This window comes from Protopterus annectens, chromosome 14.part0 (genome assembly GCF_019279795.1).
Source record: "Protopterus annectens isolate FY-2018-M chromosome 14.part0, PAN1.0, whole genome shotgun sequence".
NCBI lineage: Eukaryota > Metazoa > Chordata > Ceratodontiformes > Protopteridae > Protopterus > Protopterus annectens.
In genome coordinates, this window is record NC_056748.1 from 704619376 (window position 1) to 704634083 (window position 14708).

Here is a 14708-nt window from a genome sequence, read left to right on the forward strand (position 1 = left end):
GGGGCAGGGAACTTGTCCCCTTGCAGAAAAGATTTTTGTGTTTTTCTATGTTTTTCAGCTCACCATTTTCAGTACTTAAATTTCAATAAACAGTGAGCTGAAAAAGTGTGCTGTGATGGCTCAGAGGTGAACCAATTCAACCATGATCTGAAGTCAGTGACATGGCAAGAAAGTAATTTACAAAGTGGTTTCACTATTTGCTTGTAATTCAATGCTAAAGAAAAATCTATAATGATGCTCTTAAACCTCCTAGTTTCTATTTAAACCTGGAAATTGGGCATGCAAGCAGTTTTAGTCAAAGCTGTCGGCAGTTTTTCAGCGGTTTATGAAAACAAGAATTCACTGCATTTATTGTGTATGAATTTTGTGAAACATGCTGCCTTCCACTGGAAACGCTCTTCATCCAGCTACTGAACCAAGCTCACCGTAAAGGGTCACAGATGACATACACATCATATATGTGGGGCAGAGTTCATATGTGACAGTAGAACGGAGGAGGTTCTGGCAAGAACTTCAGGCAGTCAGAAAATATCACATTGTTCCTTGTGGGTCACACTTAGAACCAGAAATCCAATCAGACAAATGGCCTTAGTGCAAGTTACACTTTGAAGGCTAAATGCACTCGTTCCTCCCACTCTGGAATGAAATTGGGAACATTCCTTATTGTGGCTTTGCATGACTGTTTTTGCCTCAAACAGGCCATCACAGTGATGTCTCACAGAAAAAAAAAGTAAATGTTTATTAAACAAAAATGATTTGATGCCTTATCATCTCTGAGTTAGCTTATCATCTCTGAGCTCCCTTTAAGTTTATTGTATAAAATGTGAATCATAGTTTCAAGGTTTCTCTGCCTGCGGTTTTCCTGACCTTGATTATGCAATGTCAATATTATCTGAGTCGTTCAGTATCTGTTGTGTACTTTTTCCCTTAGGGGAAAAAAAAGAACTCATCTGATATTTGTCAAATCAGGTATCTGATAATTATAGCTACCAGACAGAACCTCTTTCTTTTCTGTCTCTTTTACAATACGTGCGCTCACTTGTGGGCGCACACACACACACACACACACACACACACACACACACACACACACACACACGTGTGCGTGTGCATAAATGCACAGCATTATCTTCACTTACACCGTCTGATTTTTTGCATTTTGCTGGTGGATAGTAAGGAAAAATCAGTACTAATGTAATTTTTCTTTTAATTTTTGCATACATGTCCGCACACAAAAGACCCAGGCAAAAGTAATTATACCAGTTAAAGATGTGATGGCATATTCAGTTTAATTTTTGCACACTGTAGTTGCACTTTTTCATTAATATTTATACAAGTCACTGCGTTTTTACAAAGATACTATAACTAATGCAGATAAATGACAATTGTCATTCTTTTTCGAGAATGTTAGTTACGCAAATCACTGTATTATATACAAGGATACTAGAATTATTTATTTACATATGAATCATTACGGCTGCACACTGCTGAGTATCGTGAAACTTTTAGAAAGATAGCTTAGACATCAATTGCCTACATCTTTCCTATACCAACTGCACTTCCTAGGTTATACCAGGACTTCTGTTTCCTAGTGTACTTTTAAAGTTGGGAAGTAGCTTTCATTTCATAGCTTCAGGTTAGGGTATTAATACAAACCATGGTCTTCACTCAACTGGTAACCATTGTTTTCTGTGTGATATAAGGGGGATGTTCCCTATTATTTGATAAATGAATGAACCTGTGTATTTTCTTCTCAACTGTCTGAAAGCTAACAATATTTTATTTGCAGTTTAGAAAGATTAATGGTGGACAATCCTAGAGATGTGAAATGAGAACATTTCTGGCTATTGTTGTTCAAACTTCAATTTTAGTCAGGCAGGAAATTCTGTAAGATATTTCTAGTTACTTCAGAACATTGTCAAGTTGTTTGTTCTACATCTGCCAAAGGGTAACTTGTTATCTGAAATAATCCCCATCGGTAGTGCAATTCAAGCTATGGATTCTGCATATAGTGTTTCATGCATTTTCTATGAATTTGCATTTAGGCAATTGTTTCCCCGTTTATGATTTATTTATTTGGTTACTGATCTTTTTGGACTAAACAATATTGTGTTTGATCTGGTTACTTCCACACATATATCTTAGAGCGTTAGTTTTTTTGCAAAGCCATTATATTTTTTGCGGTATATTTAGAAAGTCACACCTCAGTTGTGTATAAAGCACTAAAAGCCGGATGTACATGTACAGACACACACATAGCTATAAACATATACGCAAAAACACAACCAAAGACATTACTGCCACATTGCAGGACAGCCACAGTTGGGGGGGGGGGGGGTTCTTCATTGGTAGATAACATTTTGCACTAAAACAGCTTCTGCATTGATCATTAAGCTGTGTATAGGAACATCTGATGCAGAGATAGTTATGTCAACAGCTGTAGAAAACTGGTGACTCACATTATGAAATATTCAGCTTACTAAAAAGTATAACTTAGAATTACATTTTCATAGCAGATACAACTGTTTAACCCCCTTGTTATGTCCATTTCAGAATGTAATGGAGAAATAAACAACTTATTTTCTCTGCTTGCCATTCAATCACCTTTTGTTTCTCCCCTGCTTTCTTATTTTTCCCCTTGACATTACTGACCCTACTTCCTCTTCAAGAAGCTGCTTCAGTAATACCTAAAGGTCTGCACCCTGTCAAAAGGCCTTTGTACAGCAAGACCCTCATATATTAACTTCAACAAGTGAATAAGCCGAGTCAGGGAATGAGCCCACTCCATTTCAGTGAAATAGTAGTGCCATGTATTCCCAGGGAACTACCCTGTGTCTGTGAATTGTGTCTCCTTCTTCACACACGCCTTCTTCCATCTCTTCTCATTTTGTGTGTGAAAGTTGCTACCAGTGAGTCTCCCTGACAGTTATGTTTCATGTCATTCTAACACACTGATTTTCTTCATGATTGCACACGTTAAAATGTTCTGAATACTCACTATATGGTTCATAGGTAGGTACTAGGCTATCGGCCCAAGGGCCTACATAAGCCTAGCCAACAAGGTTCCCTGGCTTACGCCACCCAAGAAAGTTATTTTCCTGTGCCACTGTTGAGCAGAGCCACAGAAGTGATCCCCGGGTCTATTTCCTATTTCCCATCCACTTATCAAGATTTTTCTTGAAGAGTGCTAATGAAGAACTTTGCTTGACATAGTCGGGTAGCCTGTTTCACAGTATGGGAAGTCTGTGGGACAGGAATCTATCCCTCCAGCATGTCCTGTTTATTGTGTTGACAAGGTTAGGTCCCTAGAGCATGTAGCTCGGAGGGATTGGATTTCTTTAGGTGTAGCATGTCCAAGAGCTCTGGGTTTGACATAGCTTTATATGTTAGGCAGAGATCACCTCGGAGTATGCGATATGGTCTTCATTTCTGTCATGTCTGGTCTCTTACAAAGCACACACTCCAGATGGGGTATTACTAACAGACTGCTTCCTGTTCTTGTTGCCTCTTTATGTACCTTCCTGTATTCCAACACCATTGCCTGTTGCACTCTAACACAGCTTGCTTGCTTACTTTTAAGGTATTTGATACAACTATTTTCAAGGTTCTTTCCTAATTTGCCAATGATCCTGCTTCCTTTCTATTTGTATATGCCTTTCCCAAGTCAAAGCTTCCCATAGTAATTACTCTTAATTCCTTTTGCGTTTAATTTAAGCTATCATATTTTTGCCCATTTTGTTTGCCCTGTTCAGTATTCCCTCATACTTTCTATCTATACCTTATTGTGTGTCACCCCTCCGGTCATCAGTAGACAGGTAAAATTTTCCATTCTACGATTTTAAGAAGCTGCATCTATTATGATGCTAAAATGGAAATGACCCAGTATTCTCCCCTGTGGTATCACATTAATAACCATCCCTTTGCCAGTGTGGACTCAGTTTAATGTTTACCATTACACCCTCCTGCTTAGCTAATATTTTAAGCACATCACAACCTTATAACCCATTAATTTATTTTCTAATTTGTTTCCTGGCTACTTGTGTGGTTCTGAGCTGTACAGCCTGCTAAAGCCTAAGCAGACCACATACAAAGCCTCCTTTGATTTCTTTAACTGGTTGTCTGGTTAAAGAATTGTACTAGCTTTGTCTGCTTGATTTTATAGGTACATAGATTCATATGTATACGCCAGGCTAATGAGCACCAGGGCCTTTATAAGCCTACCCGTGCAATCCAACCCAATTATATCCCCATGTAACATGTATTTATTAGGAGGGGGTATGTTAGGAAGTTTGTATAAGTTATGTGGGAGGACATGTTAGTGCCTGCCTCTGTCTGTCACAGACATGGGGACCAGGCCCAGGGTGAATTTCCGATTTCCCAGCCATTGGTCAAGGTTACACTTAAATAAGAGTAATGGGTGGACTCTGCTTCACATGGATGGAGAGCCTGTTCCAGGGCATGGGGATCCTCTGAGACTCATATCTGTCTCATATACCTCTCAACTGTCCAGATTTCCACAGAATGTCAAAGGTTGTGCCTAGCTTACTCTCACTGTGGGAGGCCTGTCTTTGTTTTTTTGTGGTCTGGGCATGAGGGATATCATCTGTAGAACAGGATGATGGTGCCACTAGGAACTGCATAGGCAGGAGTAGGCACATTGGACACATTAGTTTGGGCTGCATATGTGGCATATCAATGAAAAAGAGCAGTTTTAGCAGTGGATAGCAATGGGAAGCAAGGACAGGCTGATTGCTTCAACAAGATTATCTTGATTGTCAGGTAATTAGAGGCAGCTGCAGACAGGTAAAAGGCAGTCTCAGTGATAATTTTGGAGAAGTCAGAATTCCAGTTTTGGCAAAGCCTGCCTTTTCTGGTTACTGTAATAAAATTGCTTACTTTAAGAGAAAATTGATCTTTTGTCTCTCTCTCTCTCTCTGCAGTCTGTTATACATAAATACATTCCTTTATTAAAGTCATGATGCCGTGGGCAAACTTACATGACAGAAACATGCTTTTACATTTGTAAATGACTAACATTTGAAATTTTCAAGGATATCTTTGTAAGATATGATATTTCAAAGTTTAAATAAATTTAAATGAGGGAAAAGTTCATTTCATTCATTTCCTGTTGAGTTAATGCAGCTTGACACAGAAATGAATATCATGCATATGGTGTATCACATCCTGGGATTCTGAAACAGGAAATGCTGAGAATGATTATTTGAAATGGTACCACAAATACGCTTTCAATGCAGTTTGCTTTGGTGTGTGTGTGTGTGTGTGTGTGTGTGTGTGTGTGTGTGTGTGTGTGTGTGTGTGTGTGTGTGTGTGCGCATGTGAGTGCGTGTGTGTGCGTGTGTGTGCACGTGTGTGCGCGTGTCAGCGTGTGTGTGTGTGCATGTGTGTGTGTGTGTGTGCACGTGCGCGCGCACGCGTGTGTGTGTCTGTGTGTGTGTGTGTGTGTGCGCGCGTGCGTGCATGTGTGTGTGTGTGTGTGTGTGTGTGTGTGTGTGTGTGTGTGTGTGTGTGTGTGTGTGTATGTCTGTGTAGGGGGGGGGGTCTTCGCACATTACTCATTCAGAATGCTTTATGACCTACTCCCCTTAGATAACTTATTATTTTCCTCTGGCACCATAAGTCAGTGTAATTTTAATCTCAATTTGTGAATTTCTTCTTAGAGAGCCTTAAACAGTATCATCATTGTTGGGCTTTAACCTGCAGTCTTGTGTTTAATTTCCTCATTCTTAACTCCTGAAAAGAGGGATTTGTGTGAGTTGGGGGTTTACCCTGTCAATACATGAATGAAATAAAAATAAATGAATGATGTCTGTGAGGTGAACATATGTAGAAAAGTGACCATGTTGGTTGTCATGCCATGCTCCTTGATTGAATTTCATTTTTTAATTAAATGGAAACCCAAGCCATTGACATGTGCCCCTAACTGATATAAACCTGTTCATTATTCTGTCTTTTATGGCTTTGCTGTACATCCATTTCAGTCCTGAGTGGTAAAACTGAAATTGCTGTGATTACAGTGGTATCAGCATTCACATTTCACAGAACAGAAGGTGGTTATTTCAAACTTTTCCCACTTGCATACCATTTGACATACTTTCTTGAAATTCTTAGAGAAAATAAGTGACTAAGGTCACTCACTGCAGATGTGTGCAGTCTTTTGTGAATGCACGCAGCCTCTGATCACATTAGCACTGTATCAGAATTATTGACGTTTCTACTGACTTCCATTGCAGGGCAAACATTATTTTCTCTTGTGTGTTTTCCAGTCTGTCAAGCGTGATACTTTGTGGCATCATGTAATTGCATATAAATCATGTTAAAGATGTGCTGCATACTTTTCATTGCGTCTTACTTCAAATGCTGTGTGTGCTATTTATAAGGGATCAGCTTCCTTCTGTTTGCTCTTCGACTCGAAATAGAGAGCTTAAAAGCAAACTAACAAAAGAAAAATTAAACTAACCCATAATGGTGCAAGGTATAGCTCGAAAAATTTCAGAGAAATTCATTTCCATTTTTTTAAGATGCTTCTTGAACTGTATTGCAAGTGATAAAATCTGTCCACATTTCATGCATTTTCCTGCATTTTCCTTAAATTTAGCATTTAATATTTATTTTTGTGGTGTTGGTGTCTGCTGCTTCTTCCCTTTATTTCACATTTCTACATTGTCTGCTTTTCGATATACTGCGCAGTGTTGCACAGTGCGCTGTATTTTGTTCTATAGCCTGCCTTACTATGCACAGTGCACTGTATTTTGTTCTATAGCCTGCCTTACTATGCACAGTGCGCTGTATTTTGTTCTATAGCCTGCCTTACTATGCACAGTGCGCTGTATTTTGTTCTATAGCCTGCCTTACTATGCACAGTGCGCTGTATTTTGTTCTATAGCCTGCCTTACTATGCACAGTGTGCTGTATTTTGTTCTATAGCCTGCCTTACTGTGCACAGTGCGCTGTATTTTGTTCTATAGCCTGCCTTACTATGCACAGTGCGCTGTATTTTGTTCTATAGCCTGCCTTACTATCCTGTTGATCTACAATCATATTTTCTATTGGATCTTGTCCTTTATCTGCCTCTCCGACTTTGCTGATCTTCATTCATGTATTTTGTTGAGCTGTCAGAGTCCCCGATCTCTGACTTCATGGGAACACCCTCTGCCTCACTTCATTTTCTTGACAGCCTAATTGTACTGCATAATGTGAGGTGCGGAAAATGGTTTATGTTTACAAAATACATCCATTTGTGAAAGGTGCAAGTACCTACTGAAACTGAGGGCTACCATCCCAACTACCTCAGTTGTCAGTACACAACACACAACCACATCATAGTAATGAAGGACAAGCAAGTACCTACTGAAACTGAGGGCTACTATCCCAACTACCTCAGTTGTCAGTACACAACACACAACCACATCATAGTAATGAAGGACAAGCAAGTACCTACTGAAACTGAGGGCTACCATCCCAACTACCTCAGTTGTCAGTACACAACACACAACCACATCATAGTAATGAAGCACAAGCAAGTACCTACTGAAACTGAGGGCTACCATCCCAACTACCTCAGTTGTCAGTACACAACACACAACCACATCATAGTAATGAAGCACAAACATGATATCCTCTCAAGCTGGGGAACTGAAAAAAAATCTCCCCCCAAGCCTAATTGGTGGTCTGACATTATAACCCTAACCACAGTATTATGTAGTGGTGCCATAGTTAGTGTTGTTGCCTCACTGCAACAGGTTCTCTGGTTTGATTCTTGGCTGGGGTGCCTTCTGTACAGAGTCTGCCTGCATTCACGAGAGTTTCTTCGGGGTGCTCCAGTGTTTTCCCGCAATCCAAAGACATGCATCTGGAGAGTTTTTCCCTGTGCCTCCACTGAAAATGGGCTCTGTGATAGTTGGACTGATAAAATGAATAAATTGTACATGTACCTGACCACTGTATGCACACAAATATCCACTGTTCTTTTGCCTAACATGAAATGACAGAGTTGCGTGCTTATACTCTTACAGCAACCAAAGGGTCCTGACTCTGATGATAATGTTCTTGTTGTAGGTAACACTATAGTTTAACACATGGGTGTCCATCTCACATGGCTGAACATGGATAATGTGCATATTAGCTGTTGTTCAAGTGTGAGAATTTGCGATGTCAGTATGATCCTTAGATCCCTTCACCTTAACTATGCCTAACACAAAGCAATCTATATACCTATCTATTTGTTTTAATAAATTTTGTTAACTAGGTTGGCCATACTGGCTAAAACCTTGGAGCTAAGGAATTGTGCATTTTTGTTTGTCTGTGACATATGCTTGGCAGTTTATGGATAGTTAGTTGATTTCCCCCAGGATAATAATGTTTGGTTCAATAATCACAAACAGTAGTTTGCTGAGGCAGGTGCCATGGGTAGTGGGAAATGTAGAAGGGGTTCTGTAGATGGCAATGATGATAGTAGGAAGTATAAGAGTTTCAGGTCATCATTTTGCTGGATTTGCTGTGGGGCTGTGCAGTTTGAACGAATATGGACGCACTTCCACCAGATGCACACCTTTCCTTGCAGGATGGTTTGAATGAATAACAGATGCTGAATTCAGGTATAGTAAGAATGTTGTCACTATACTGAAACCAGGTTTCAGAAAATACATATAAATTTGAATTTGCTAGTCTGGAAGGTGTAGGAGACTGAATCTGTCTATAAAAGGCACTATAAGTGTATTTACCAATGCATGGGAGCCTTAAGGCAAGAGAAGCAGGCCTTCACTGGTCAAACAGGTGGGGCTATTGACCATATTCCTCCAAGACGATACATTGGATCCCCTTTGTATGATGCCACATACTGAGCCAACTGCTGAATCAATTATTTTCTCTTTATAATTTGACATAAATTGTGGTGAAGACAAGATACTTTCAATGACTAGGTATTTCCCTGCCTGGACCAGATAGATTGAGGGTTTGGCTATATCTCTGTTTACTTAGGGCAGGATGAAGCATCTGAGATCATTCACTCTCATGAGGGCAATGACAAGGTTTAGTCAGTACACTTAACCTGGTCAAGAAAATGTAAATAAATTATATAAATAAATAAACAAACAAACAAATAATATTTTAGACAGCGCAGTGGTGCAACGGTAGCGTTGTCACCTCACAGCAAGAGGTTTTCCGGTTTGATTATCAGCTGGAGTGCCTTCTGTGTGGAGTCTACATGTCCTCCCTGCATTCATTTGGGTATTCTCCTGGTACTCAGGCTTCCTTCCATATCACAAAGACTTGTCTGGAGTGTTTCTTCCCGGGCCTCCGCTCAAAATTGGCTTTGTTCCAAGTTGGACTTTACCGGTAAACAAATGTTAAATAAATAAATAAATGACTAGGTTTTAGCTAAGGCCTTTGTTTTCTTCGGTCAGTTTTTACCCCGTCGTTTTGGTGAAGTCAGTCTCTGTGACCTGGTGCTGCATACCTATAGCCTTCCCTGCCATGATCAAAGTTGACCATGTCTTCATCGATTTTTCCCTAACAACCCAGCATAAGATTGTACATAACCACACTGCATTCAGGGATTACCCCTAAGTTAAACCTCTTATCACATTTGAAAAACCTAAAGAAATTCAAAGTCTCTTCTCCCTCTGGAGACCCTATCACAACAACAAGCCACCTGCACCACCAGCTTCTACATGTAAATAAGTTGCTGTATGGAAACATCTTCTCAAAATGGCGCACATATGACGACAAATTAAAACAAGCTGGTAAGGTGGACATGTAATAAGAACAACCTCCATGATGCAATGAAAACTTCTCACAATAAAACTCAAATCCCCTAATTCTATAAATTAGCTCTGAAAGGTCTGCAAACAACTCAGGTGTAAGATCAAAATATGTAAAGTCAATCTCATGCTAAATATTGCTGCCTCCACCTAAGACAACCATAAAGTACTCTTTAACTATAATAGGAGTTTTAGAAGTAACACCCAAAAGTGCACAAACTGTTCTCAGATGGCACCACCTGTTCCATGCTGAGGATATAACCAATATGCTTGCTGTCAAATTAAGTTTCTTTTTCCCCTTTTTCTTACTTTCATGCTTCCCTCTTATTACTCAGTCACCGTTTCCCCCTGAAATTACCTCTGACCAAGCACTAAGTGCCTTATCCTAGACCAGTAACACTATTTCTATGCATCCTGGAAACATGCCAGACCATCTCCTAGTCAGTGCCAAATGCAGTCTTAATGATGCCTTTGTCATCCTATTCAGTCTTAGTCAATAAATCAGTTTTGTAACTGAAGCTTAGAGTAAATAAATCAGTTTTGTAACTGAAGCTTAGAGTACAGCCATACTGATGTCTCTACACAAAGTGTGGAAACTATGGGCCAGTTAATCTCAACAAAAGTTGTTTATAAGGTAATGGAGCTTATCGTCATGGAGGTTATAAAGTCAATTTCTTGGCTTAAAGTAGTTAAGTTTTGAGAAAGTTAGGTCCTGTCTACTGGATTTGGTGGACTTCTCTGAGAAGATAACTGAATCATTGGATAACAGATAGCTGGAGCACACTACATAGGCTAAGGCTTTTGTTATAATCCCACATTTTGGCATTATTGATATGCTCACCTAATTAAATGTTACAACTGTGAAATCCACTGGATAGCTAACTTAACACACAGACAGAAATCAAGAATGGTAGCACATTCTTTTCTAAAAGGTTGGTTACCAGTATTGTCCCAGAGCTCTGTACTGGGTCCACTCTTTGTAGTGTTTACTTCACTGATGTTCAAGCAGACATCAAAGTTTTATGGCTCATTAAGTTTGTGGATGACTGCCTGCTCAATGCAGTCATTAACTCTCCCAAGAGATGCTCATATCCTACAAGTCGGACAAACTAACACTGATTCTTGGCTTGAAGACCAAGGACTAAAATTAAATACAAAAAATGCAGTATTTTACCTTTGTGACGCATAAATACAAATGCACCCACTGCACACAGAAGATTCCCTTCAAAGGTGGCATTGTCATTTTCTTTTAACCACCACTTAGCTCCTGTGATTAGGAAATGTGTCTGCGTAGCCCAACTAATCACTAAAGGGATATCCATCAGATCCAAAGGAGTTATTGTCCTCCATCTACACATCTGTAATCTTACCTGTAATAGAATGCAATGCCCCCTTCAGCATGTATCTATCAAAACAAATTGCACAACCCAGAAAACCTAAAAGATTATTTTTCCAAAAATAATTTGTTTAAGCTACACTGAGCATTTAAAAGCTTTATCACTATATTTTTTTCCTCCTGCAAACTCTCTTATTTTGATAGCTATTTGACCTATGAGACAACAAAGGTTGTAAAACCGCTTACATGTTCAAAAATCTGGCAAAGCAGTTAATACCGCCTCTAAGGAACTAAACCTGCACAATCTGTAGGCAAGTTAGGTATCTCTCCCAAAGGATTTCCTACTCATAAAATAAGCTTCCACTCCATATAAAAGAACCTTCCTACAATTCTCAGCAAGTTGATAGGGATTCAGAAATTCACCCCAAGGCAGTCAACATAGGTTGTTATAGACGTGGGAACCAAGAAGTGCAAATTGGATTGGCTAGGCTCATAATAGTCTACTGGACCTATTGTATAGTATAAACCTATGACCCTAAAACCTATTTGAGTAATGATTATGAAAACAAAATTATTTGTCTGTTTTTAATTTCTCCATGTCTTTTGGGTTTCTAATACCATGATGGAAATGGACCCCATTCCTAAGTCAAAGTATGATTAAAGTTCATGAAATTAGTATTGTTTCAATCTTTGATGTCAGCCAAAAGTGATCTTCGCAGCTCCCGCAATGTGCCCAGTAATGACTCCTTCTGTAACTTGTATGGGGTTACATGGACTGGTAACATATCTAAATAAGATTATAGATTCTTTTTTATAAGACCCATTGCTCCTACTACTATTGGAACTATCTGGGTATCTTTCTTCCACATTGCTCTCATTTCTGCCTGCAGATCCTGATATTTTCTGAATTTGTGTCTCTCTGTACGAAAGACACTGTAGTCACTGGGTGTGGCGATTTCAGTGATCAATGCTACTTTTGTCTTCTTTTCTTGGACCACTATATCCAGTTTTCTAGCATCTATCTTTTGAACTGTTGGTAATGGGTGATCCCATGTGATATAAACTTCATCATTTTCTATGATGCTTTGTGGCTCATGTTTTCAATGTTTTTCAGTCACTTCAATACCATAATGTTTGCACAGTCCCCAGTGCAACAGTCTTGCCACATGAGTATACCTTTCAGTATACAGTCCTTCTGCCATTAGTATATCACAACCATCAACAAGGTGTGCAACTGTTCCAGTTTGGTTTTACAAAACCTACATTTGTCTGTTTCTCCCACATGTTCAATCGACTTGTAAACCAACGTGTATGTAGCCCACTATCTTCGGCTGCCAATATTAACCTTTCATCTCTTGGTTTGAATTTGTCGATCCTTAACCCGTCCTGAGTTCATTCCTGATCAACATGAGGTTCTTCCAGAAGTTTTCTGTACTTGCAGCTGCATTTATGCTTTTGCCACATTTCTTGCCTTCTCATCTGGTCCTTCACCTTCTATACTTTCTTTAGTTTTTTGGCACATTCAGTTGCAGCCTGATTTTTATCTACTTCTGGTTTGATTTCCATTCCTGTCTGATGCCAATATGCTTCTGCTAAATTAAGCAGAGAAGTCATCTTAGATTTGTACTCCTCGTGTTTTAAAAATTTCACTACATTTGGGTCTTGTGAGGTGAGCAGATATGTGTGGAATCCCACGATTGCAGATCTATACATGTAATCAATTTCAAGGAGGGCTATCCCTCCTTCGAAACGGGGAATATATAATCTTGGTATGTACTGATTTTTATAAATTATTTAGTGAGCATCAAGCATCCTTCTTGTTTTCCTATCTAATCTATCCAACATGTTTTGAGGCAGTCAATCACTCCAAAACTGTAAGTTAGGACAGGAGGAGCAAAGTGAGTTATAACCTGGATTTTGTTCCTAAATGTCAGCACTGTTTTCAGAATTAATTTAAGTCTTCTAAAGTATTCCTTACTAAGTTTTATTCACATTTGTTCATATTTTATCATTGATCCTTCATCAATTCCCAAATATTTATGCACTGCCTCCGGCACAAGCTTTTTTATGTCACATTCTTGTCCCAAACTGATGTTTTCCTGGTGCTGCAGATTTCCTGCTTTAAAGATTGCCTTTTCAAACTTATCAAGACCGAATGATATTCTTATATCAACTGAAAAAGTTTTGGCAACCTGCAGCTGTGCTTTCAGATCCTCATCTGATGAACAGTAACTGGACCTATTGTATAGCATAAACCTATGACCCTAAAACCTATGTGACTAATGATTATGAAAACATTATTTATCTGCTGTATAAAATATACATTTCACCTTCAGAACTTTACAAAGCTGCCATTCCTGGAAGTTCTTGGCCAATGTCACTAGCAAAATGTGAGTTTTGTTTTAAATTTTATAAAAATGCTAATATTACACCTTAAAAACACAAAGCATCAGAAAACACAGTCTTCCCCCACCCTTGGATACTGTGCTCTGACCACTTCCCCTTAATTATACAAATTTTGCGGTCAGTATAATCAAATAACGTTAAGTCAGTATAGGCAAATATATATCTAGTAACAATTTCATTACAGTTTTCAGGCAGAAAATGTTATTTGAAGCAGATAACATTTGACTGCATTGTATTCCAATATATTCTTTTTTTGGTATGTGGATTTTAGCAGTTAACTTTTGGTTACTAAGCATTTGGTAAAAATGTTTACTTGGTTCAGTTTACTATACTTTCCTTACAACCTGTTATGCACTTAACTGAAATGTAAAACATGCATTACTGCTGTCCAGTTCATTGTCCCATACTTTCCTAATAAGTTGTTTACATGTCATGGCATAATTGTCGTGTGTGTAGAAAAATGACCACACATGTATCTGTTAAATTCTAGTGCTTTTCTGATCTTAATATTAGTGTATGTTGGGAAGAGAAGAGATGTGCTTTAGTACTTTTTCAAAAAAATTGTTTTTTTAATACAGTTTTGTTATTATGTATGTATATATATATATATATATATATATATATATATATATATATAGTGCGTCAACATAAGACTTCCCTCCGAAACAATCACTGAATTATTTATTTCTGCTACCTCAGTATCGGCTGTGTTTATGTATCTCTCATAGCATCTGTGGCCAGTGTTTTAGAAGTTACGTACTGATGCATATTTTGTAATGTGATGCATTCTATTTCTGAGCAACAGGAGACCTGGAAAACTATTTCAGGATACCTTCTTTGTGGTACACAAAGGTCAAAGGTGCTGCATCACTAGTCATTGTGCTGTTGGGTTTCACTGTATTACTGCACAGTTATACTGTAATGTACGACCATGCCATGTTATTAATATGCAGCCACTGTTACCATGCAGACGCAGCATGCTGACCATGGGTGAGGGCATTCCTGCTCTTCTGTTCATTATAACAGCTTTCTGATAGCACATCATCTACATCTAACTATATATCACATCTGCAAACAAATTAAAAGATTCCTTACGTCTGGTATCATAATTCTAACTTTGCTTTTGAAATTCCAATAGAGCTTGTAGGGGGTTGATGAGATGGTACTGTGTTCTGCTTCACTGAGCC